The 27,507-nt window shown below is 36.6% G+C and overlaps 1 pseudogene; it reads right to left on the bottom strand.

The window, feature by feature from the left end:
* LOC103554971 (mitochondrial inner membrane protease subunit 1-like) lies at nt 1-27,507 on the bottom strand (annotated as a pseudogene).

The raw sequence follows: 27,507 nt of genomic DNA on the forward strand, positions 1-27,507 counted from the left end.
CTAATCATCAGAAAATCTGTGGCCATTAGGGCTGTCAAGTAGAAATCCAAAATCACTCAGAGGCCAAATCTTCAAGAAGATACGTCCTCTTATTAGTCCATATGGAGTAGGTCCATGGTACCTGAATTTGTAGACTGTCACCTTCTAACCAAATGTGACCTGTTGACACATAATTATGACATTTACAGAAATCTGATGGTCTACTGGTGAGGATTTTGTCTCCTTCCAAACCAGTTACTCTTCTACAAATATTTTATTTTAGATCACTCAGGCTTTTTGTAATCGCTATGTCACCTCTTCAGATACCATAAAAATATTGACTAAGATTTTCTGCAAAGACGATATCTGAATTTTGAATTGTAGGCTCCATTGATGGTCCAGGACATGTGACAACATCACCAACATATTCAAAAGCACAATGAGCCCTACAGCCATACTGAATAGTATAGCCAACAAAGCGAAAGGTCTTTCCCAGAACACCAGGGAGAATAGTCCTTTGTAGACTCTGCCACCAGGGCCAAGAAGATACTGTCAAGACAGATGAAAGGTGAACTGAGAGGGTAAGCACTCAGCAATCATGGGTCTGTTCTACAAAATGTTCAATTTTTAGGGTAGTTGCAGGGTTTCTAGGAAAAAACATCTAAAACATGTCTCAATGCATTTATGGGTGATCCATGGTTTCTGCATTCACCCAGAGAAGCGTGGAAGGACGCCGTCCGCCCCAAAGAACGCCAAAGATCTCCAGGCAGGACTCAGGTGGGCCTTCCTCACCTGAAAAATCAATTTTTAATTTCAAGTTTAATAGAATTTATCTTTACCGTGCATCTGACCTTCTTAAGAATCCAGTCTAAATTCTGGGTCATAGTTTGGGAATATTGGACAACAGGTCCTTGAATAAGTCACAGATTCTTTTTCAACTTAGATTCGAAAACTGTAAGATCAGAGAGTTAACTGAAAAAATTACCCACTCAGTATCTTCTGAGTAATATGAAATATAAAGCATCCAGAAATACGAAATGAGTTAGAAACTTAGTAGTAAAAAGGAAGATAAATAGCATTTTTGTAAGAAAATGAAAAATGCTAACTGATTTTTTATGTCATCTTTTGTTTTGAGCACTGGTTACATCTGGATTATGTGCCACCAACTGGAATTCAAGCAGATTGGCAATTTGCTGAGGTTTTGAGGACGAGATCAGAGTTTGGTACAGCTGAAGTGGCTGGAATCTCCAGAATAAGATAAGAGACTGGAAGAACTGAGCAGGCAAGATCACTTTAAGTTTATATAGGGCCTCTCCATAGGTCCTTGACTGAGTTCTGGACTCAACATTGCACAATAGTAACACCCAAGGCTTTCCAGGGAATGGATGCTACAGGGTTGAGAGCAACACAGAAATACTACAGGTGAAGCAGTGTTGAGTGACCGTCCATACTAGTAAGGGGGTAGAGAGATGGTGGCATTTGTTAATATCCTGAGAACATACCTCCAACACCACAAACACCTTAATTTAGAAATAGTGGGAATACCATAGGGCAAGATTCTCAATCTTGGTACTGTTGATATTTTGGCCCAGGTAATTCTTTGTTGTGGGTAGGCCTTACCCACTAGGTGACAATAGAACTTTTTCCAGTTGTAACAACCGAAAATGTCTCCAGACATTGTCAAATCTCCTCTGGTTGAGACCACTGGCTTAGACTCATACAAAGTCTAAAACCAAGTGTTGACAAGATCCATAGGGAAAACAGAAGTTAGAGGTGGAGTTCTAGTAAGTTTGGGGAAATTGGGGAATACCTTGGGCTTTCCACAGACCTGCAATAACAAATTATAAAACCATCCTGCAAAAGATCTAGGAGATCAGCTAACCATTGAAGTGATTAATGAAAAAAGAAATCAACCTTCTTCTGAAGAAGATAATAGAATCCACAATCTCTATGCCATATCATCTATAACATCCAATGAGTAAAGAAAAAGTATTTAACATGAGAAGAAACAGGAAAATGGCCTAAGTCAAGGAAAAAATGTCAAAAGAATCCAACCCCCAAATGACCCAGATATTGATATAGTAAATATTTTAAAGCAGCTGTTTTACGTATTGTCAAAAATTATAGGAAATACAGTCTTAAAGACTATAATAATTGGCAAAAGTAAACACTGGCAAGTTAGCCTTTGAAAACTTTAAATTCCTTACATAAAAATTTAACCTTTCACTTCTCACTTATCAGAGCTGCGCTTACAGGCAGCTCAACATGCCTGGTATAAGAGCATCAGGGTGCCAGGATCCCAGTTTACTCCAGCATGCCGAGCGAGGAGATAGACAGTGACAGGTTTGGGGCCCACAGGTGGAGATCAATGGGGGGCAATGAGTCCAGTCTGAACTTTGGGCAAGCCCAGTTAATAGTTTAAATATGTACAGTAGTGTTAAGCCAAATAAGTATAAACATATTGATAATAATGGGATCCGGAGTTGCCAGGTTTCTCACTTTCAGAGAAGGAACTTACAAATGTAGAAAGGAACAAGGCTAGAATAAATGCTGTTATGTTGGATCAAATTTATAGGTATCAGAGTGAGCCCTCGCTTCTTAAGATAGGTAGGTAAATAGATGATAGATAGAGGATAGACAGATAGATAGACAGATACAGATAGTGAGGGGTGTGTGTGTACATGTACAAATATAGGTATTTACTGAATGTGCCCACTGAAGCAAGGCTACTCCAAAAAGAAATAGCACAACTAGCACCCAAATCTTGTTTTGTAAATGTAATCCAACACTAAAAGAAGCCAGAAATTCATCACAAATGGATGATTCCAAGACAAAGGAGAAGAAAACACAAGATAAGACTGGAAGATTTTATTATTCCAGAAAGTAAGAAAGTACCCAAAAGAATAACGAGGTTGCAAGAAAAAGAAATATGCTAATTTCTTCGTTGCTTATGAGAGTGAACTAATACATACTCTTTAAAAAATTAGACAATTAACACAGATGGGTTACTAGTGGTTAATTTATAATCATAACTTGAATCTTTTATAATTATAAACTAGAACATGAATTCAATTTATATATTTATTGGAGGAAACACACACATATGCACAAAGCATAGAAAGTAGGCCACATAGTGAAAATCTTTTAAAGGCACACTTGCACTAAGAAAGAGTGGGTTCTGATCTCAGTACAAGACAATTCTGAATTCAGGCCTTTTTTAGGGCATTAAGAAATATATAGAAAGACACTTCATAGAGATGTAAGATGTGAGCCACAACTAGCAATGAAGATACTTGTAAATATATCCATGACATAACATAGTTAGGAAAGTTGATTCAATGGGTTGAAGTTGAACAGTAAAAACTGAAAGCACACAATTCTTTGCGTGTGTGTACAGATGCATGTTTGTGTGAGCATATGTGTGTATACCATATGTATAGCTACATGTAGATGTACATTAAAATTTTGAACTATGTGTTAATTTTTAATTACAACATAAAATAAAGGAGAGTTTAAATAAATCCATTATTAAAAGTTTACATGACTTGAATCGTTGTTTTAGATCATTCATAGAAGGCCTAAAAACAAAAACTTTTATTTAAACAAATTTTATAATTTATAATTTTATAATGTATCTATTTCAAAACATGATTAACTCTGAAAAAAATGGCCTCAAATTAATTCTGCACTCTCTGCTCAATCACTCCTCCTTTCAAGTTCCAAAGTTTATTTGGATGATTTTCACCAGTAGACAGCCTTAATGAAAATTAAATAACTTACTAGTAGAATGCTAAAGTCTTTCCATGAGATGTAAGTAATTGTCTTTGTTCATTTAAGTGGAAAGAACCTTTGGAATAATGAGTTAAAAGCAATTATTGATATAAATAAACACTTTTTCTCTTGTCTGTGCTCCGTTCTTGCTGAGATGATTGCATTGCTAACTTGATTAATTTAGTGCATCTTCTCCCGTGGTTATCATGGTATTATACACTCTTCCCTAATACATTCCGCCCCATAATTCTCTATTAAGAGAGGTTTAAATGGAAGGAAGGGAATGTTCTTTGTTCCAAATAATGAACCCAGGCCCCTTGGCAGTATATTCATATAAAGCAAGTGGATTTTATTACAGGCTTTATTTACAGAACTGGTAATTTTCCTTTCCACCCACATTGTTTGAGATCTAATTATTTATTCATTAACTTGTGTAATTCATTTTTTTCATTATGAGGAAAAATACATTTAGAGTAACATTATTTGGGGTCTGAAGGGGTTTTAACATCAATTCATATAACTGTCTACCCAAAGGAGAAATTCCCTGCATAGCATCCTGACAAAGCACTATTCTATTTCTGATTAGTTATTTCATTGATGGGGAGAACTGAATAGGTCAAAGCAGTCACAGTCTTATTGAAAAACTAAAGTATTCGAAATTAAACCAATATTTATCTAAAACATTACTCTTTTTATAATGTTAACTCCTTGGGTTTGTTCTACCTTCTGGAGAAGCAAGAATAAATTAAAGAAACACACTACTGTGCATTCAACGAAGGCAATTATACATATAAAGAGCCCAATGTATATCTCCTAGAGCTCTTTTACTAGGCTATTTTGGGTTCCTTCAGGACCCCAAATTCTCTTCATGACCTTCTGTTCCTTCTCAGTCAACTGCATCTTTTCTCTCAGCAAAGGGCAGGGAAAGAATCAAGACTGCAAGCTGCCGTATTTGACAGCAACACAAGCCATTTCACAGAAGGGCATCACAGCAGCGAGCTTCACTGTTTCCTAAGGCAGGGGTTCTTCCACGTAGCAACTCCATCCTGTGGAACACGTATCACGAAACTTGTATTGACACTGACTTTAGAAGTTAAAATATCTTTGAATTACTCAAGAAATTCTCAATATAACAGGCTCTGTGGTCCCTTTGATAGACAAACCGTATCCCTTCTCTATTGGTTTCTTTTTTTGTTGCTGGACAAACAACTCTTAAACTCCTCTGAGGCCTTTCCCTGAGTGGCAGGTGGTAAGAAATGCTCTCTGTTTAATTTTTTGTGTGTTCTAATTATCATATCATAAGCCTGAGGAGAGGTTCTCACATCCCGGTCATCATGGAGTGGACTTAGTTTTAGTTGAAACGTTTGCTTCATCTGATGGGACTCTTGGCTGTGATGTCAGCTCACTTCATTCTTCTTTCTGTAATTTGCAGCTTTGTCCTCCAGATTTGGGCTGTTGTTTTCAATTCCTCATATACTGAAGCATGTATTCTCCAATATATGTCCTAATATAGTTCACATTAACTATGTGTACTTATCACACAAAATATCCCATAAACCCATACTTTTTCCCATAAAAATATATTTGATCAAGTACATTCTATATTCTTATAACTTAAACCATAACTTCCTCTATTTTAACGTAGTGGATTACCTCCTAAACTATGTTTCCAATCTGGATCCTTCACTGATAGATTCAGACTCAAATACTGGTTTCAGCAATTACCAATGTATAAACTTTCCGAAATTAATTTACTGACATATAGAGTAGTGAGGTAAGTATGAGATAGGTATTGAGTACATGGTAGCTATCATTTGATTGTTTTAATCAACCCAAATGTCCTTTTTTTTCTCACTCATCGAACTAAATTTCATCTGTGTGAGCTAATTATTTTGAATTCTTTTTTAAAAAAAATAATTAATCATTCTCAGTTTTGAATTATCCAGAAATTTGATAGGCGTGCCTTTGCTGTCTTCATCCAAGTTAAAATCCAAAGACAAAATCTCAAGGCTCTTGTAGAATGTTAGACCTTGATCTTAGCTCAAGCCTCTCCCAGTGTCCCTAAGATAATATTAGGTTTCCATTATATATGCTCCCAGAGCAGCCATTAATAACCTCTTAGTGACATTTTTTTCATTGTAATTGGTGGTTTGCTTATTCATTTCTACAAAAAGATGAAAAATGACTTGGCCCTGTCTTGTTCACCAGTGTAACCCTTGTGTTTGCAGGCACACAGAAGGCCCTCAGGACACAGCTGTTGAATTGAAGCTTTAACTGATTAATTAACATTTTCCACTTCGGTTGCCCTTATGTCAGGCTGATATTGATCTACTGATCGACACTCTCTTTCGGTCAGAGTTATATGAAGTCGAGATATAATAGACGAGTGAGATTGATGCTGTTTTCTGACAAAATATTAAAGTGGATCATTAAACTGACAGCTTCTGAAAATTTAGCAAACTAAATTTGCTGGATTGCTAATTTGAGTCACATTAATGCTCTTTTTGGTGTCTAGAAAATGTAATGATGGCACATTTAATTACTATTTTAACATAGTTCATGACAAAGTCCAATATGGCCATGTGTATGTTTACAATGAAATGTAGACTAAATACCTACCACAGATGAGTAGTTTGACTTTTTAATAAAAGTCAACGTATGGTTTATGCTAAAGCTAGGCCTCCAGGAGCCGTCGAGTACAGTAGTCAGCTAGGAGTAGGATTATGTCAGAAAATAACAGAAAGGCCTATTTGGCATGATTTGCTGCTCCCCAAGCCCACTGAGGAAAGCCCTCCCAGGAATAGATGAAAAATGATCCGTTTGTTTTGCTGGCATCATTGCAGCAGAGGGAATATTTTTCAGGTCTTTATCTCCAAGGATGACACTGAACCCCAGGAAAATAAAAGAGAGCCTCAGGCATGATGCATAAATTTGTTATTATATAGCAAACACACCCTGTTTTCAAAAAGCTGAAATCAGTGAGAAGGATATTTCCTAATAGGTCTGCCTTTCAGTTTAGGTATTTAAAAAGAACATGCAAATACCTTCCTTTTCATTTTCAAAGTCATTACGATATCTCGTGAGGAATTAGTGGTTTCTCCTAGAAACACTCACATGAGCAAAAAGACCTTACGGACTGTGGCAAGAAGAATTTTAAAATGGCCTACAAGCTTTCTCGCCTCTCTCCCCCAGTGTACACACTCTGAGTAATCTCCAAGACTGAGTTTAGTGGACTTTACTCCCATAATTAGGTTATGTTATTTGTCTCAGTTGATTTTAAGAAAGGAAAGTTATCTCAGTGGACCTAACCTAATTACATGAGCCCTTTAAAAGAAGAATTTTCTCTGGCTGGTAGCAAAAGTCAGAGACATTCAAAGCCTGAGAAGGACTGGATGTTCTTTGCTGACTAGCATAACGATGGAAAAGTCCACGTGGAAAGAATCTGAGGTCGGAAGCAGATTTTTTTCTCAGATCCTCTAGGGGAGAGCACAGCCTTGCTTTTACCTCTGTGAGAACCTGAGCAGAGAACCCAATCATGCTCTGTCAGACTCCTGACCTACAGAAACTGTGAGATAAGAAATTTTAAGTGACTAAATTAGTGGTAATTTGTTATGCAGCAATAGAAAACTAATACAGGCTGTGTCAGGAAACATTTGGTGCCTTAAGAAGAAAACTTTTCGGGGCTGGCCCCGTGGCCGAGTGGTTAAGTTCGCGCGCTCCGCTGCAGGCGGCCCAGTGTTTCGTTGGTTCGAAACCTGGGTGTGGACATGGCACTGCTCATCAGACCACGCTGAGGCAGCGTCCCACATGCCACAACTAGAAGGACCCACAACGAAATATACAACTATGTACCGGGGGGCTTTGGGGAGAAAAAAGGAGAAAAATAAAATTTTTAAAAAAAAAGAATAAAACTTTTCATTAAAGTTACTCAATGCATTATGGATATTATCTTTTCTGACAAGAATACGGAAGCACAGACATTGTCTTAGCCTGTGTTTTGCAATGAATGAATGAAGCTTTTCAAAATGTTAATCATTTCCGTGGTGGAGGTTGCTTTAAGTCATTTTTATAAACTGTTTGGATAAATTCTAAAATTCTGCATTACATTTGTTTCTTTATGTCTTGCTATTCAAATAAAAAACAACTTGAAGATAAGCAAATACAAACAATGCCTAAACAATGTTTCTGGTGTGTTCTCCTGCTACATGAAGTGTCTGTAGTCATTTCATAGTAGTAATACATCCTCAGCGAAAAGATGGGGATGATCAGACCAATTTGGAAGCAGTGAAGGAAAATAAAGTTGATATTTGCTATTGCAGGTCTTCTCAGTTGTATTTCCTACAAATTAGCTATACAAGCACTACAATACTGGATCTCTACATGTGGCTTCATTTTTTTCCTGAAGACGTTAGAGGCATTTATTGCTTCCTTCTCTGTCCGAATCTGATTCCCCAGGCAGTTCGGACATGAGCCTCTACCCGACTTCTTCCTTCCGCCTCTTTTTCTAATATTATCCTGATGCGGCAGCAATGGATAGTGAGATGTTTCTTTCATTTCTCTTATGTCAATCAGAGTTCTACTTGAGTTCATGTAACATCCATTATAAAAAAGTTAAAATTATAGACAGTGCCCATGTCTATTCCTTTTAGCTGAATGACAAGATATTTGCTGTTAGCTAGGTGGTTCTTTTTTTTTAAGATTTTATTTTTTTCCTTTTTCTCCCCAAAGCCTCTTGGTACATAGTTGTATATTCTTAGTTGTGGGTCCTTCTAGTTGTGGCATGTGGGACGCCGCCTCAGTGTGGCTCAATGAGCAGCGCCGTGTCTGCACCCAGGATTCGAACCAATGAAACACTGGGCTGCCTGCACCAGAGCGTGTGAACTTAACCACTCGGCCACGGGGCTGGCCCCAGCCAAGTGGTTTTTGTAAGCCATTAACAATCTCTGGGCCCTTACATCCTATATTTTTGTTACTTTCTGACTCTTCTCCTCTTTTGGTGAAAATGAAAATGGTCTTTTGCTAGCTATAATAACTTCAGATTTTTAATAATTTGGGATCCCCAGGCAGCAGTCTGAGAGAGTGATTAGCGTGACAATGGAAAAGTCATTTAGGAACTAAGATAAACATGTACAATCAGACCTTTGTTTGATATGAATCTTGACTGGGCCGATCTTTGACAGCAGATGTTATAACTAATTTAAATGTTCTACCTTGATTAGAAAGCAGTCAGGGCTCATTATTATTTCATTTCCATTCACTCCAGCACATTTAAATAGACTTTCTTGCGCTTCAAATTTAGTGGGTCCACATAGGAGGGAGTACACTAAATAAAATTAATACTTAAACAAAAAATTCAAAGAGACAGAACCAAGAAGACAATAGATCTGTACAAAGAACTCATAGGAATTTCCAGAAAAGAATAAGTAAGTATACGTCATCTCATAGCAATATATGGAGGAACACAGGAAACAGCACAAAGTAAATTCCTTCACAGTTTAATGAACCATTTTAACTATGAAAATTTGCAAATATTTAATATAAATACAAGCACTTACCTAAACATGAACACTTTAGAAAATTCTGAATTAACTAAAAACTATTGTTTGAGAAATAGAATATGAAATAATGTGGCTTGGAGAGAGGTAGAAAAACATAGAAGATGTTACAAGATAAGCCATGAGAAAGAACAAAAGAAGAAGAGAGTAAAAATGAAAGTATATAGCTAATAACAAAGAAAGCATTGTTGGTCCCTAAATTTCCAGTCTCTAATACTCTTGTTTACTAAAAGGCCTGGCTTTATTGTCATCCTCTTGAATTCACTGAAATTTCCCCATCACTTCAATAGCTTCCTTCCTTTGTAGATATTTCTACATTGTGCGAAAGAGCAGAAGAGCAATTTTATATACTTCAAAATGTTGTTTAAGAATCATATGAAGTATTATGTGGACAAAAAATGTGAAAGGAGGGGCCGGACTGGTGGTGTAACAACTTGTCCATTTTGCTATTGAGTTGTATAAATTCCTTATAGATTTTGGATAGTAACCTCTTTTTCAGATATGTGGTTTGCAAATCTTTTCTCACCTCTGGATGTCGCCTTTTCATTTTGTTGCTGATTTATTTTGCTTTGCAGAAGCTTTTTGGTGCGATGTAGCCACACTGGTTTATTTTTGCTTTGATTGCCTGTACTTTTGGTGTCATACCTTAAAAAACCCTTGTCAAGACGAATTTCAAGGAGCTTTTCCCCTATGTTTTCTTCTAGCAGTTTTACAGTTTTCAGGTCTTACAATTAAGCCTCTAACTGATTTTGAGTTAATTTTTGGGAGCTATGTAAGATGGGGTCCAGTTTCATTTTTCTCCCCATGGTTATCCAGTTTACACAACACCATTAATTGAAGAGACTATCCTTTCCCCATTTAGTGTTCTTGGCTCCCTTGTCAAATATTAGTTTACCATGTATGCAGGGGTTTATTTCTAGGCTCTCGATTCTGTTCCATTGGTCTATGTGTCTATTTTTATGCCAGCATCATACTGTTTTTACTACTATAGTTTTGTAATATGGTTTAAATCAATTAAGTGTGATGCTTTCAACGTTGTTATTCCTTCTCAGAATTTCTTTGGCTATTCAGAGTCTTCTGTAGTTCTACATGAATTTTAGGATTGTTTTTCTATGTCTGTGAAAAACGCCATTGGGATTTTGATAGCATTGCATTGAATCTGTAGATCTGTTTACTATAAGCTCCTCCTCGTTTTTCCTTCTTCATCTGATCCCCAGTGGTCAAGCCCCACAGATTCCCCCAGTGAGCTTTGTGAGGCAAGATCTGAGTGGGCCACCCAGGAAGCATCCTACAATGCTCGAGGAGCTAGATGTCCACCATAGGCTCTCTTTTTCCCATGGGAGAGGTTATAGGAGGGAGGGCCCTCTTGATGGGGCTCTAGAGTTGCAGCAAGGGAGAGGTGCAGTGCAGTCAGAATGTTGCCATTCTTCCCCTTCTAATGTGGTACTTCTTGGTCTCTGTGGTCCAAAGGGATGTTTCGGCCTCACCCTCTGGATCTGGAATTTTCACAATGGTGTGTTGTCTATGCATAGTTGCTAGTTGGTCTTTTTGTGAGGGGTATGGAAGTTGGACACAATCTATGTCACTTTCTTGATGACCAAACACTACATTCTTAACTGACTCTGCCACTTGCTATGGATGGAATCTTTTGACTATAGATAGTCTCTGTTTTGAATTTGTCATGAAATAAACTTCAAGTCACCAAGTAGGAGCAGTAAAACATCACAATGATAAGTTTCTAATGGCGATTTTAAATCTTACGAAATTTGATTGTGTGTGTGTATGTAAAAATTTTCCCCAACAAATTACTTGTACTGTATTATTGAGTTTAAACATGTATATCTTTCTGGAGCTTAGATTTCACTGCCATCCTGTCTCCAACAGAAAGTACGATGTTCCTCTACACAGCCATAGCCACAACCACAAATAATTTTGTGTGCTGTTTTCTTAGTAGTCAAAAAAATTCAACGACACTGGGAAAATTTTTTAAAGAAGACTTAGAGAGTCTGATGGGAAACACACACACACTCATCTTTCTAATATTACTTTCCTTATTGTTTAGGCAGCAATTACTTTATCTACTTTGGAGCCAAAAATGTATAAAGTTCACACACACACTTATGCACATAAGCTAATATTGATATTTGGCCTACAAAATCTCCAATTAAGTTTGTGGGTAATTAAGACTAAGCAGATGGTCATCCACAGCATTTATAATGTTTACTTTTTTTAAATAGAACTATAAAATGTTATAACAAAGAATGGGCACAGAATTCCAAAACTGAAGTAGACTATTAGCTAGGCTTTTATTAATGAGCCCATTGAAATTAACAAGTAAACATAGAAAACATAACTCTCAAGTTATTTATAGGTGTTTCTTTTTTTTAAAAAAAAAGATTTTATTTTTTCCTTTTTCTCCCCAAAGCCCCCAAGTACACAGTTGTATATTCTTCATTGTGGGTCCTTCTAATTGTGGCATGTGGGACGCTGCCTCAGCTTGGTTTGATGAGCAGTGCCATGTTTGTGCCCAGGATTCAAACCAATGAAACACTGGGCTGCCTGCAGCAGTACGTGTGAACTTAACCACTCAGCCACGGGACCAGCCCCTATAGGCGTTTCTTAACATAAATATTTTGTAAGACTGCCTGTAGATTTCCAGATAGATCTGGCAGCATATGGAGTCAATCATTCCACGACTCAGATTATTCAGAAATAGCATAATGAGATGGGTACAGGGCAATGACCACCCAGAGCATCCTGTAACTCAGAGGACCTTGAGCTGGGCACTAAAATTTGGAAACAAGTGAAGAATTTGGAATTTTGGTACGTAAAACTAAGCCTGAGGTTTAAATAGCTGTCACCTTTTGACACAGATATGGAGATAGACATCTTAACAGTCGAGAAAAACTTGAAGACATAAAATAATACATACTATTCAATTTTAATATTTTAAAGTCTTAGGTGTAAGCAACTAATTATGGCCAGGAAGAGAACAGGAATCAGAAACTCAGAGAGTCAGGCAGGGAAAGAAAATTTTAACCAAGGAAAGCTTTATACACTTCTAGCAAGGAATGGGTGCAGGTGTGAACTTGTGAAGTGAAAGTCATTCTGCTAGATAAGAATCAAGAATTTAGAAGTACTAAATCTAAGTAGAGAAAAGGTAAAATGGAGGACGTTGACAGGGCAGCTAGGTTCTGACTGGTCTAATGAACCCCCACCTTCGGTGAAAAGCTTCTGTACCTCTGTGAAAGATGAAATAATTTCCCTTCTCGCCAAATGTCCAGGCCCCAATCCCTGGGACCTGTGACAGTACTACCTCACCTGGCGGAAGGGTCTTTGGATATGTGATTACATTAAGGATCTTTAGATGTGATTATCCCAAACTTTTCAGGTGGATACCGTGTAATCACGTGTCCTTATAAGAGCCAGGCGAGAGGGTCAGAATAAGAGGAGATGTCACAATGGAAGCAGAGGTTGAGTGATGCGGCCATGATCGGGAGGGCGTGCAGACTCTAGAAGCCGGATAGGGCAAGGAATACATTTTCTCCTCCAGAATCCTACTCTGCCAACACATTGCTTTTAGCCTAGTGAGACCCATTTTGGACTTCTAAGAACTGATAAGATAGTAAATTTGTGTTTTCTTATGTCACTAAGTTTGTGGCAAATTTTTACAGCGATGGCAGGAAACTAATAAAACCACATTGTTTTTTCTCAATGGTCAACAAATACTTTGGCTACTTTAAGTGTACCCATGGTAAAAACTTTTAAATGCCTCTTTGCAATCCATTTTTCAGTTTCTTGTGAAGTAAAGATGAGCATTCGTTCCCTAGAGTTTCTCTCCCAGTTATTTTTCTCGGTTTTGTGGTAACAAATTTCTTTCCATTGTGAAGGATAAAAAACAAAATCTATACCTTTGATATGCTATGGATGCAGATTATGAATGAGGATACAATGTGGCAAGGACTACGGTGTGTTCAATATTATACTAATTGTTCTGCTTATGTTTTATCTGTTCTTCCAAAATTTTCCTCAAACACTCTTATAACACAACCTCAGGGCAAGGGTGTGCCCTTACCTAGTGAAAAAAAGACCAACTCTTCCTGCCATCCTTGATTTTCTCTTTAGTTTGAGGTAAATTACCATCTTGCCTAGTTCGAGCAGAAAAGTAAAGGCATTCATTACTTCTAATGCCCATTTATTGTTTTTGGTATAATCCTTATTGCTCATATTTGATGATAAGCGTGTTGAAAATGGTGTCTCTGGCTGCTTCAACTCTAAATTGTTCTGACATGCATGGTGACTTTTACCTAAATATTTTATAAATGTATGATTTGCAAGCTATCCCTGGGCTGGTCGTCTGTTGTTGTTTTTTATGCATTCAGAAAGCAATATTTTTAGTTAGGATATAGAGCTATTATTAGTCTACTAAGTTATTCTTAAAACAAGCATGAACAAAAGTAAAAATAAATGAAGTTCTTATTTTGATTATATTTGTTTGGAGATTCTGAAAGTAAAAACACAGTTATTGATATCTGCTTCAAGATGAAATTTTTTCCCAAACAGAGAATGAAAATAGTATGGTCCCAAGATCACATAATCTCAAAGAGGAGAAAATAGAAAATATTAGTAAGAAAAGAACAATAATATTTGATAAGATAATAATATAGAGAGAGTAAAAATTTATTGATGAATATTAGGCAGTTTTCCACATACATAAAAATCTTTAGGAAAAACAGCAGCAGGTTAGCCACGTAGAGTGAGTTAATATCATAACCTAAAATGTTACTTGGTTTCTAACTAATTCCCATGGCTATATACCACGCAGCAGAAAATTCATGCAACTTTCTCAGATTGCTCATATCCTGCTTCTTTAATATTTTGTTGGCTGGTCTTTAGAAGTTCCACAGACGATTGAGAAGCAACCACAGTGCATCTAGGTTTACAGATAAAAATATAATATTGAATAAGAAAGCAAGAAGCACGTTTACTGGACGTTTTAAATTAAGCCATGAGGACATAAGTTTAGGATTATACATCTCTCGATTGCCTGAAGATTTCATGAAATGACACTTTCGATTTAGTTATTCGCATTCTGATATTCTTATCAATTTATTTCTGTTAGATTTTTGTTTGTTTGACTTTGGTTTCTGTTTTTGTTTTTTCTTACATTGTATCCGTGGGTCTCCAGCATGGAGAAAATTACCTGTCTGCAAGTGATATAAAAGACTTATTAGCAGCTGCTTTTTATGATGTGTTTTACTCCTGTTGTCTGGCTTAACATTTGTAATAGATGTCTTTGTTTTTTACACCAGGGGTAAAAAATATTGTAGGGGAAAAATACTGTAACTGGCTGTATCTTTTAAATGGTGTTGATTTATGAAGCGGCCACGTTACCTGATTTCCAAAGACAAAGATGCCCTCCAATAAAAAGTGTGATTCTATCTTTTCCTTTCCCTTTGGATGATGTTGAGATTATTCTCATTCATTTCTAAAATAGCCTTTTATCTCCTTCTGCTGTTCAAAGCAGCTGATAGCTAAGCACTATTCTTTTTCCCCACAGCATTTGATCTCAGCAAAGGTGCTGGGAGAAATTTGCCTCAGGTTTTAACATCGCTTTCTACTTTTTTTCAACAACAAATCTCTATTTAATTAATTGATCAATTCATTGTTTTGTAAGGAAGAGTGGCCCTGAGCTAACATCTGTTGCCAATCTTCCTCTTTTTGCTTGAGGAAGATTGTCACTGAGCTAACATCCACACCAATCTTCCTCTACTTTGTATGTGGGACACTGCCACAGCATGGCTTGATGAGTGGTGTCCCCTTGTCCTGCCCTGGGATCCAAACCGGCCAACCCCCAGCTGCCAAAGTGGAGTACGAAAACTTAACCACTACGCTACCACACTGGCCCCTCTATTTAATTTTTAATGTAATTTGGTGATCATTTTGGTTGTGTTAGTATATGCACTTAAAATATGATTTTAAAAATTGAATATATGTAAAATGCACAGTAACTTAATTTCTTCAAAAATCATAAACTTGTAGTAGTGTGTATTCTCAAGTTGGAGAAAGCCATTAATATCATCCTTTTATGTGTTGTCTTTTACTCTGTGTCTCCAGGCCAAAGGTGGTATACATGTAAGTGTTATATTGTAGGAAGTTGGGTTTATATCCAGCCAGGATACTAATGCTTGGTTTCTATCAAAGTCATTATATATGATTTGTTTTTTTCTGTTAAATGGCAGACTAGTATTTCCAGATATTTTAATGATCCTGCTTTAGTTTGGGATGTTCCTGAATTTTCAAAGCAGAGCCCAAGATACTTCTAGAAATGTTCCATTAATAAACCACTAACAAAATATTTGTAAAATCTAGTCCTATGACTACCATTTTTGGTACAACTCATTTGCATGCATACACCATTATTACTAAATGATGCTCACAAAGCCATGACTGGTTCATGGATATGCAAGTGACAAATCTGGAAAGCCACTTATCAAGTAAGTGAATAAAGTGAATTAAAAGTGAATCGTGATTAAAAGTGGCTATTGTAAAGAAAATTGTGATGTGTACTATGACTGTGTCATGAAAACCCAGTACTCTCTATTCCCAGTACTCTCACCATCTAGTCTAAACAATGTCTTTCTCTCTGGTTATACTTCTGGAGCTCTACAACTACTCCTCACAAGATTTCCCAAGTATCTACTGCTACGTAGTCTTGAGATTGTACATTCTCCTGATCTTTCAGGTGTACCAGATGTTTTTACGTGCATTAACCTCTAGTGAGCATTACTGTGTCTTATGAAATGCGGTATGTATACCTATAGTCAAACATGAGGTGACTTTCAATATTGCAGCACTTGGAATTTTCAATATTAATAGCTATAGTTTTACATAGTAAAACACATAATTGTGTAAAATATGTATGTTAGCAAACCAATGATTTCTATGTTGATATAATATCTCCTTTTAAAAACAAAAAAATAAGTAAATAAAGTGAGTTGATTCAAACGTATGAACTAAATAATAGAACAATATGGCAGGTAATATAGCAAAAATCATGATGGTGGTTACACAAATGGCTGGAATTTAAGGTATGTTAGTTAGAATAACAGTCCACTGTAAGAATAAACCAAAAGTAATCCTACATCTTTAGCAAGAATATAATATCTGAAAAGCCAGATTCTCTCAAGTCTTCCAACAGCAATACTGCAGTCTTGATGTTATGACTTTCACGCGGCTTCTATAGGGCTCACTTAGACCCAGCTCACAGTTCAGTTCTTAGGAAAGTAGTTCAATGTTATTTTCTACGAAAGTATTTTCATTTTAACTTTTTTCAAAATTATTAACTATTTTGTAACATGTCATGTGCGTCCTTAGCTCCAGATCAATGATGTGCTTACAGCTTGCATAAGATTGACACTAGGAAAGAGACATTGAGAAAAAATTTAGAAATCTTAAGCAGCTTTCAGATCTATTTGATATTTTTCCCCAATTCAAAATCTCAATGGCATATTTTTTCAAGCAACTTTCTAGTAAATTCACCATACTATTTCCTAATCTTTGTATTTCTGCTCCCTGCCTGTGGTTTATAGGGAGAAGTTTAATTGGTTATGGACTAGAGATTTTCATCTTGTTTTTCTCTCTGTCCTCCAGCATAACCTGACTCTCACAGGACTCAGAAACTTTCCAGGGGCATTAATTAACAAAATACCTCAAGATCACTAAGGAAGTAAGTCCAAGACAAATTCCCTTAAAGCTGTGTTTAACTGTACAATTAAGAATTTTAAAAAATAAAATAAAAACAAAAAATAAATGTTGATCCAATTTTATAATTTGGTTTGAGCCTGTGGTCCCAGGTAAAGACTGTTTTTAATCAGTTATGAAAAACCAGATGGAGGAAAAGCTTTTACCTCTTGGTATTACTGTGTTAAAAAAAAGTATCCATTTTACACCAAATAACACAAATGCATTCTTTTGTGTTAGTTTCAACTCTTAGGTGTCATTTATGGGAAATTATCTTAAAAAAGTTTAATCAAATGGAAATCTGATATGAATACCTGAGTGTCCTAGGGAATCCAAAGGCAGAAATATTGCAACCTAGGAAAAAACTAAATCAGAGACCCAAACATTATTAGGGATTTTTCCATTTTTCATCCATGTTTTATCACATTTCAGCTTCAATTGAGACATTGCTTGAAATGGTAGCTGCTCAATAGTGATTAATCATTGCTACCAGATTTTTTTAACTTTGTATGTTGAGATACCTTTAGACTTAGAACAGAGTTGCAAAGTTAGTATAGTTAGGTTATTTATTTTTAATAACTGCTGTATTTTATTCATCTTTTTTTTTGTATTTTTTGTAGCAGGACTACCCTTCTGAGTCAATTTCATCAGCTGTCTTGCTTGAAGTTTTTAGTTAAACTTTTTTCCCTTTGAGAATTCACCAACTTGAAAGCCTATCACGTAGTATGCTTTTTAAAAATCTTTTTAAAAATCTCTATTCTTTTCCTTACACATGAAGAAGGAAGAAAATGACATAAAGTAAATAGGAGTGTGTCTATGGATGTGTTGCAAATGCTATCTGGGGCTGCAGATGACTTTTTGGTCTTATCATATGAGATAGACATCCCTCCAAAAGTTGACTGATAAGCTATATATCTTCAAATGATTTCTTTAACCTAAAATGCTGAGTGCATAGTTCTGTGAGTTTATGTGTCAGGCACTTGATCCCTTTTAATAATGCAAAAGAGTCCTTAACCATTCTGCATGTCTAGCAGGAACCAGGGAGTTAACATTTCTCATAGAGTGTAATGCGTTTCTCACTCTAGTGAAAGGATATGACATTCTGTGAAATTTCTGTCCATTATAATATGCTATTAAAATATCTAAATACTTCCCAAACCTAGACCATCTTCTAGTTGTTTTGCTCTTCAGTGAAACTGTGATCAAGGGCTATATGTCTTTGACCCTTCCTTCCTCATCTGTCCTTAGTGAGCTGAAACACTTCCCGGTGAACTGTGCTTGTCTATAGGGGATCACTCTTAATCACATACAGCCTTCCTTTTTCTTTAAAATGCTAAAGCTAGAGAAGCATACAAATCTTGGAATATAGTGGGTGTTTGGTCAATTATTTGACATATAAACACATCACAACGGAAGTTTGAATTTTATTTAGATGTGCAAATGATTTGGATTCAAAGGCTCATATACTCTTTATCTCATAAATAAAATTGATAATGTACATAATTGTCTTGTTTTCATAAGTTTGAACAGTCCCATCCCACCTTTGTAAAAATAAAATTAGATTATATCAGAGCTGGCCGCTCTACCTTTGGCGATGAAACAACCTTAACTAATCTTGCCAACTAGGAGTTCATCAAAAATTCATAAACACTAAACTGATGACTTATAAACTTGTAAAATATTCGGTGTTAAAAAAGAGAAAAATATTTCCCCACTGCTGGAGTTGAATTAAAAGAGAAGCTCATTTTTCTGATATATATACCACTTGTGAATTTACCAGGAATAAATGAACCATAATTGAGTAAAAGATAAGATAGAAACTTTAGTCCTTTTAATTTGATTTTATTTGGTGCATTTGATCCTATTTCCACTTCAGCCTCTAAGGAGTTCCGTAAAACTAGATGATTACTTTTTGTTGCCTAGTTTTTGAGACACAAATATAAGGATTGAGGTCATTATAGACATGTAGATTTTCCCCTTGATCCTTTTTTATTGAGGTACAATTGCCATACATAATTATATTAGTTTCAGGTGTACAACATAATGACTTGATATTTGTGCATATTGCTAAATGGTCCCCACAATGTGTAGTTAACATCTGTTACCATACATAGCTACAGAATTTTTTTTTCTTATGATGAGAACTTCTAAGATCTTCTCTCTTAGCAACTTTCAAATATGTAGTACAGTATTATTAAATATAGTCACCGTGCTATGCATTATATTCCCATGACTTATTTATTTTATAAGTGGAAGTTTGTACCTTTTGACTCACTTCACCCATTTTGCTCACCCTCCACTCTCCACCTCTGCCAACCACCAATCTGTCTCTGTGTCTATGAGCTTGTGTTTTTTGTTTTTCTTAAGATTCCACACATAAGCAAGATCATGTGGTATTTGTCTTTTTCTGTCTGACTTACTTCACTCAGCATAATGCCCTCAAAGTTCATCGTGTTGTCACAAATGGCAAGATTTCATTCTTTTTATGGCTGAATAATATTTCGTCAGATATACAAAGTTTTCCTTATCCATTCATCCATCGATGGATATTTAGGTTGTTTCCATGTCTTGGCTATTGTAAATAATGCTGCAATGAACATGGGGGTGCACATATCGTTTCAAGTTAGTGTTTTCATGTTCTTTGAACAAATACCCATAGTGGAATTACTGGATCACGCGGTAGCTCTATTTTTAATTTTTTGAGGAAGCTCCATACTATTTTCCATAGGGCTGTACCAGTATACAGTCCCACCAACACTGGGTAAATCAACTGTGTTACCTCCAGACAATAGAATATTACTCATCGCTAAATAAATGAGCTATCAAGCCATGGAAAGGCATGGAGGAAACTTAAGTGCATATTACCAAGTGAAAGAAGCCAATATGCAAAAACTACATACTGTATAATTCCAACTATATGACATTCTGGAAAAGGCAAAATTAGGGAAACAATAAAAATATCAGTGGTTTCCAGGGGTTGAGGTGGAAGGAAAAGATGACTAGGCAGAGCACAGAGGATTTTTAGGGCAGTGAAAATGCTCTGTATGATTTTATAATAATGGATACATGTCCTTATGCAATTGGCCAAACCCATAGTATGTATGACACCAAGAGTGACCCCAAGGTAAACTAAGTGATTATGAAGTGTCAGGATATTTAAGAAAACCCACTAAATATTTTGAGAGACTAATACCAGTTTTTAGTGTGCAGCCAGTGTTCAGCCTAACATGTGGAAATAATGGGGTTCTCTTATTACTACAAATAAATTAAACAGAAAAAAATTCTTACTTTCCTTTTAATATTTACATAGTACTGAAAGTAACAGATTTCTGCAACTTCTAAATACACAGCAGGTTTTGAAAATTTTATTTAGGGGGAAATATTAACTTTTGAGCAGTGAAAAAAATTATCTTTTCTCTCTTCCCACTTTTCCTTACAAATAAAAAATTATGAAAAGGCCTTTGGCTCTTAAATAAGCATGATGATTAATGACATTCTTTGTCAGATACGTGTTGACTTTGATTGATTGAGAAACAAGGAATGAAACTTAGCCACCACATTGTGAAGAAGCTCAAACCACATGAGGAGGCCACATTTAGGCATTTGGATTGAGAGACACCCAGCTAGGATTTCAGCTGAAAACGCAACATATCAAAACTTGTGGATGCCAGTAAAGACATTTGTGAAGGTGCTGGCCCAGTGGGTGAGTGGTTAAGTTCACACCCTCCGCTTCGGCGGCCCAGGGTTTCAATGGTTCGGACCCTGGGCATGGACATGGCACCGCTCGTCAAGCCATGTTGAGGCAGTGTCCCACATGCCACAACTAGAAAGACCTACAAATGAAATATACAACTATATATACTGGGGGGATTTGGGGAGAAAAAACAGGAAAAAAAAAAGATTGGCAACAGTTGTTAGCTCAGATGCCAATCTTTAAAAAAAATAAGATATTTGTGAGTGTGTGTTTGTATGGGGGAGATTTACTGTGATGTTTAATTTTATCTGTCAACTTGGCTGGCCATAGTACCCAAATATTTGGTCAAATACCAGTCTAATATCTGGGGAAGAGTTTCCTTCTTTACTTCAAGCTAATAAATGGTGTATGGTAGGCAGAAATTCATACAATGAATTAACTCTTTTTGTTTATTATTTACCTCCAAATACTACATTATAGAAAAGCACTATTGGAGAGTGAAGGCAAGTAATCTGCCACCTGTTTCCATACAGTGAGAAGGGAGATTGCCTGTTGGTATGGCTCTCCTTACCATATGCGTATCTTTAGATTTACCTCTTTACTTAAAAGAGTAAACATTCTAATGTCTGTTCCTTATTAATATATTTAATAAAATTAGGTTTGTCTCCATGTATTAAAATTATCTTTCTATTCACATTGCAATTACTATAAATTGAAATTTAGAATTTGGAACATGGTTGATTCTTATTATCAATTTGTGGAACTGTTGAGAATTTTTCTACTTCCATGTATTTGGGAGGTAGAAGACAGAATAATGGTTAGGAACGTGGCCTTTTGAATCTTACAGAATTAAGTTAGTATCTCAGCTCTGCCAGTTACAAACTGTGTGTCTTTGGGTAATTCGGTCTTTGTAAGTTTCAGTGTCATCATGTCAAAGGATTGTCATAAAAAGTAAAGACAGGGGCCTGCCCAGTGGCATAATGGCTAAGTTCGTGCACTCTCCTTTGGTGGCCCAGGATTGGCAGGTTCGGATCCCAGGTGCGGACCTACACACCACTCACCATACCATGCTGTGGCAGCCTCCCACATACAAAGTAGAGGAAGATTGGCACTGATGTTAGCTCAGGGACAATCTTCCTCAAGCAAAAAGAGGAAGATTGGCAACAGAAGTTAGCTCAAGGCAATCTTCCTCACTAAAAAATAAAAAGTAAATAAGTACTATAGGTTAAAAATTTATCACAATGTTGGATATGCAGTAAACATTTATGAAATGGTTGCTATTACTATTATTAATGTATATTTTAATGGGAATACAGACAAGTATATTCCTGTAATATTCCCTCATAATAGTGACTTCTCAGAAGTCACCAATGAATGTTATTTCTTAAACTGAAATGTAGAAATGGCTCAAATTCCACTAAAAAATAATGATAGAACCTTTATATATTCCCAGGTCATGAGTAAGCAGAATAAAACTTGTAATGTTCTAAAATACCTTTAATTTTCTTGATGTGGCAACCCCAGGTCAAAGGGAAAATATGAGTGGATGCAGGGTAATTTCAGGGCTCTGGGAAGGCACCCTGGGAAAGGTGGAGCTGCAGGAAGGAAGAGTTGTTGCTTCACTGTTACTATCTTATCAAAAGATAAAATGTTAGAAGAAAAATGGCGTTTGCTCTAGAAGTTAACAAACTAAGACTGCCAGATCAAGGAAAGCAAGGAGATTACCCACATGCTTTGGGATGGAGTGGGGAGGAAACTTCTTCTCAAAGTTTAATAATTAATCACGACAGGAATTTGGCTTTTCTAGACCCACTTCCTCTGCCATCTCCTGACACTACGAGACGTTAGCTGGTGACGTTTGTTGAAGTAACTCCGAGGCTAGTAAGACAATTCATTTGCATAGAAGAAGAATTTTGGTTTGGCTATTCAAATGTTGCACATACTTTAGTAGTAAATCATCTGTGACCTTTATTCTCTATCATAATTGTCTTAAGTGCAAGAGCTGTCACCTCGTTTCACCTGATTGGGTGACATAATTCAGATTTTTATATATTATTTAATCTCTAAAATATGTAGACTTATATTTTTAATTATCTGGTTTTCAGGAGAAGTTTGTGTAACCTTACTTATTGGGGACTTGAAAAAATAAATCTGGTAGTAATTAATAGAAACAAATTACCAAAAATCGGATGTACACTATAATAATTGCTGTTGCCTGAAGAGATTTATCATGATAGATGATGTTTTTGACATTAATATATTTGTCACCTATAAAGGTGTCAAATTATAGTTGTTGCCAATATTTAAATATTTCTTCACTACTTACAGAATTCAGGACTCCAGCGCCGATCATGTGACATGAGAAAAGGCCATGGATATTGATTTCTGCAAAGATACTGGGTTTTTTAATAAAATTGATAAGCTCAACTAAATTCCAACAATTATGAGAGCTAAACGATGGTTTGACTAACTTACATACAAACTTATTTTTAACTTACTTCAATGCTTTAATAGTCTGAAGCAGTGATTACATAAAATAGCACCATCCCAGATGACAGAAGCCTTGTCATTGACACTTTACAAAAAAATTATCTTCAGCCTTGGCACTCCATAGAATTCTAAACCCATAAATTCACATGAATTTTAAAAATACACTTTGTGAAAACAAAGTCATTATTTTCTTCCTCTCACCTTACTTGGTGACATCACAGTCTGCTTAGTAACCAAGATCAGAAGTTTGGGAGTCAGACTCCTGCCTTCCTCATGGGAAAAGGGGATAAAAGCAGTTCCTATTTTAGGATGTTGCTGTAAGGGGAAAAAAAAGGAAAAAAAACCCCGCACCATATATTATACATAAGAGGCTTAGCATGGTACCTGACATATGCATGGAAATGCCAATAAAAATTATTATTATTTTTTTTAAGATTGGCCCTGAGCTAACATCTGTTGCCAATCTTTTTTGTTTTCTTCTTCTCCCCCAAGGCCCCCCAGTACATAGTTGTATATCGTAGTTGTAGGTCCTGCTGGTTGTGCTATGTGAGATGCCACCTCAACATAGCCTGATGAGCAGTGTCACATCTGCACCCAGGATCCAAACCAGCGAAACCCTGAGCCGCTGAAGCAGAGTGCGCTTACTTAACCACTCGGCCATGAGGCCGGCCCTGAGTAAAAATTATTAACAGTAAAGATAAATGGTAACTAATATTTTATTGTTCCTTGCTTGCATATCAGTCTTCCTAATTTAGACTGTTAGTTCTTTGAGGGTAATGTCCTTGACCAATTGTATTTTAATTCCAGCATCTCAAATAATGTCCAACATATAGCAGTAATCATATATTTCTTGATTTGTATATAACTAAGCATGGTCATTAGACATCTCTGAACCATTTCCTACAAAAACTATCATAGTATCCAAGTAGACTGGCCCATGCGATGTCTGCAGAGTCAGCTGAAGGCCATGCTTCAAATGCAGATACTGGGCCTCCCACAGGCAAACTCAGTTGGAAACCTAAGTGAAGGCCCACAGATTTGTATGTGAATAAGCTCTGCAATTGTATGTAAATAAGCTCTACAATTGTATGTAAATAAGCTCTACAATTGTATGTAAATAAGCTCTGCAATTGAAACCTATCCACACTTCTATTTGAAAACCAACCCCCAAAGCTTTTCCTAATCCTAACATGCTCTCCAATCTTATGTGTTGCCACCAGAATCTCTCCAAATTACAACTTTCAGTATTTTGTATACTCTCTACAAATGTAAAATACCTACCCAATTGTCTATAAGACAAAATAAAATTTTTTATCTCAGCAATCACAATCAAGGGCCTTGTGAAATCTGATTCCAAAATAATTTTATGGCGTAAACCAAGACTTCTCTAAATCAGCCGAAGAGGATTCTGCTCACCCACCTTACTCTTTCCTGCCCATGTGTCTTGGCTCACACCAGTCCCTCTTGTGCCCTCAATGTTCTCCCCTCTCCTCTCTCTGCCATTCTCTTTCTCTCTCTCAAGTCAGTGATTCTTAGCTTGAGCAGACTATGAGAATTATCTGGGGATCTTTAAAAACATGCCAGTGCCCTGGCTCCTGCTCAGATGAATAGAGCCAGAGCCACTGGTAGAACCAAGACGCCAGGTGCAGTTTACCTCCCACCTTATCTTAGCCGCTTCCCAGAGATGCCCCACCTCAGCTAGAAAGACTCAGTGTTTCTCCTTTGAAGTCTTTGGAAGCACCTATCATCCTTCCTGCCACTCACACGTGACCCTATACCACTCCTTAGCTCTTATCCTTGAATTCCCTCTTAGATAGACAAGCTATTCTTACATTGCTAATATCATTACTTGGAAAGCATCAGTTATTGATAAATATATACTTTGGGAAAAATAGAGGGAAGTCACTTTTTTTTTGAGGAAGATCAGCCCTAAGTTAACATCTGCTGCCAATCCTCCTCTTTTTGCTGAGGAAGGCTGGCCCAGAGCTAACATCTGTGCCCATCTTCCTCTACTTTATATGTGGGACACTTACCACAGCATGGCTTGCCAAGCGGTGCCATGTCCGTACCCAGAATCTGAACTGTTGAACCCCGGGTGGCAGAAGTGGAATATGCACACTTAACCACTGAGCCACCGGGCCGGCCTGGAAGTCACTTTTTTTAGGAGTGAGAAGAGATGCTAATATAGAACTTTCTGGGTAAACATTATGTTTTAATATTCACATCTAAAAGTAACTTTTCCTTCAGTTTTCTCCATAAAGGGCATAGATATTTAGCATTTTAAGCAAGGGACAGGAAATAATCAAGAGAGATATGTATAAAACAATGTGGCACAGGGTTTGCCATTCTGGAATTTGTGTTCCCTCTCTCCCTTACCTGCTCCCCTTCTACAAGAGTGATTAATCAGATCAGAACCAGCTTCAGCACAGGACATAGGAGTAGGAATTTATATTTAGAACTGGAATCCTCAGGGGTCTAAGTTTGACTGCTTTTGTAATATCAAAATATTAAAATGAAAAATGACAAAAATCAAGCAGCTCTGCAGATTTTTGAATAATTTCAGGCCTTTGATGATCCCAAATATCTGGGGGTTTAATCTCACGAAGGAAAAGCATACAGCTCTTTGCATTTTTCTCCATTAATAAAAATCACACAGACAGCTTTTAATCTTCTCACCTTATCAGCCACAAGCACCTATGGAGGGTCACCTCTTTTATAGACTCTGTACTAGGTGCTGTGCTTGATTTTTGTGAATTTTATGGTATTCCATATGGTAAAGAAGAGTATGTCAATTTGTTTTAAAAATGTTTATTACGCTGGTCTCGAGCCCTTGCTAATCATATCCATAAAATGAGAATAGATTGGACATGTATCGTTAATAAGCCCAGTGGCTCAGATGAAACTAATTGAATAATTTCATCATTTTATAAAGTCCGTGTAAATTTGGATGCTTGTGGATTTTCACCAAGAGCTGGACAGACTTACAGGATAGTTAATATCAGAGATTGTGTCCACAGGGGCCTTAGCCTTGACCCTCAGCAACAGTAGCACAGGAACTAACGGCTGAGTCCAGGTGCAACCTTTTAATATGAAGACAAAGAGTGCATGTCTAATGGGGTATGTACCATGCAGAGTTTTAAAGATCTTTTGGATTGAACCAAAATTTTATTCTCTGAAATTAAAGGCACTTTATTGATATAATTTAGTGTTTGTATTCTTAATGTTTAGTCAAGTAAAGTCATCTCAAATTAACAAAATTAGTTTTCAACACAAGTGAATCTCCCTGATGCCATGCCATGCTGGCAGTGGCCATTTATGAATTGTATTATTGTTTTAAGTAGATTTTGTTTTCTGCTATGGTATGGAAGTTAGTTACGTATTTCAATTCTATTGTAGACAAAAGATATTAGAAAGCTGAAAGGGATCAGAGGCTGGGACAAGTGATCCAAAAAACTAGAGTTGAATGTTTTCTTTCTATCTTTTGACATATTTTCCCCTTACTTTGAAAAAAAAGAATCCTTTCTCTTGTTCTAATTTTCTTATTACTCTCCTTTTTTATTTTGTAGTATCCTTTTTTAAATTGAGATATAATTGACATATAACATTATATGAGTTTTAGGTGTACAACATAATGATATGATATTTGTATATATTGCAAAATGACCCATTTTCTTAAGAGATATTGTTTAAGGTAAAAAAATGAAAATTTGCGATAAAACTAGAATTATTTTTTGGATTCTTAATTGAGGGGTCCTTCAGCTGGACCATCTCTGAGTAGCTTAGCTCTTGATGGAGTTCTACTGCATTTCTGCTGGAGTTACCACCCAAGGCTAATGAGAGAGTCTAGGCAGAGCACTCAACTTCCGACATGGTGGGAAAGACTCTGCTTGCCTGTTACACAGGATGAAGTGGGGCTATGAACACACCATTGCAGTCACATTGATGCTCAGGAGTGAGTGAAGAGTGTTCCTCCTCAGGGCTAGGAAGGAGAGTATCAAGAGGTTTGCCCCAATTCCAGCCATTACCAACTGGCTTGATAGTACTTGTGCACAGAGAAGATAGGAAACTGAGCTAATGCATTCTAAAAGGCAGAAAGAACAGGAAAGAACTGTTCTTTAGCTTTAGATGACTACTTCATTTTCTCCAATCCTGTGTTCAGTATCATGTTATGGAAGAATGCATTGGAATTACAATTGAGTTAAATAGAGGACATGCCTCACATGGAACCAACTGTGATTTACCTCTAAAGATCAGAAATTTCGTGAGCTCCTCCAT

The sequence above is a fragment of the Equus przewalskii genome, chromosome 1 (genome assembly GCF_037783145.1).
Source record: "Equus przewalskii isolate Varuska chromosome 1, EquPr2, whole genome shotgun sequence".
NCBI lineage: Eukaryota > Metazoa > Chordata > Mammalia > Perissodactyla > Equidae > Equus > Equus przewalskii.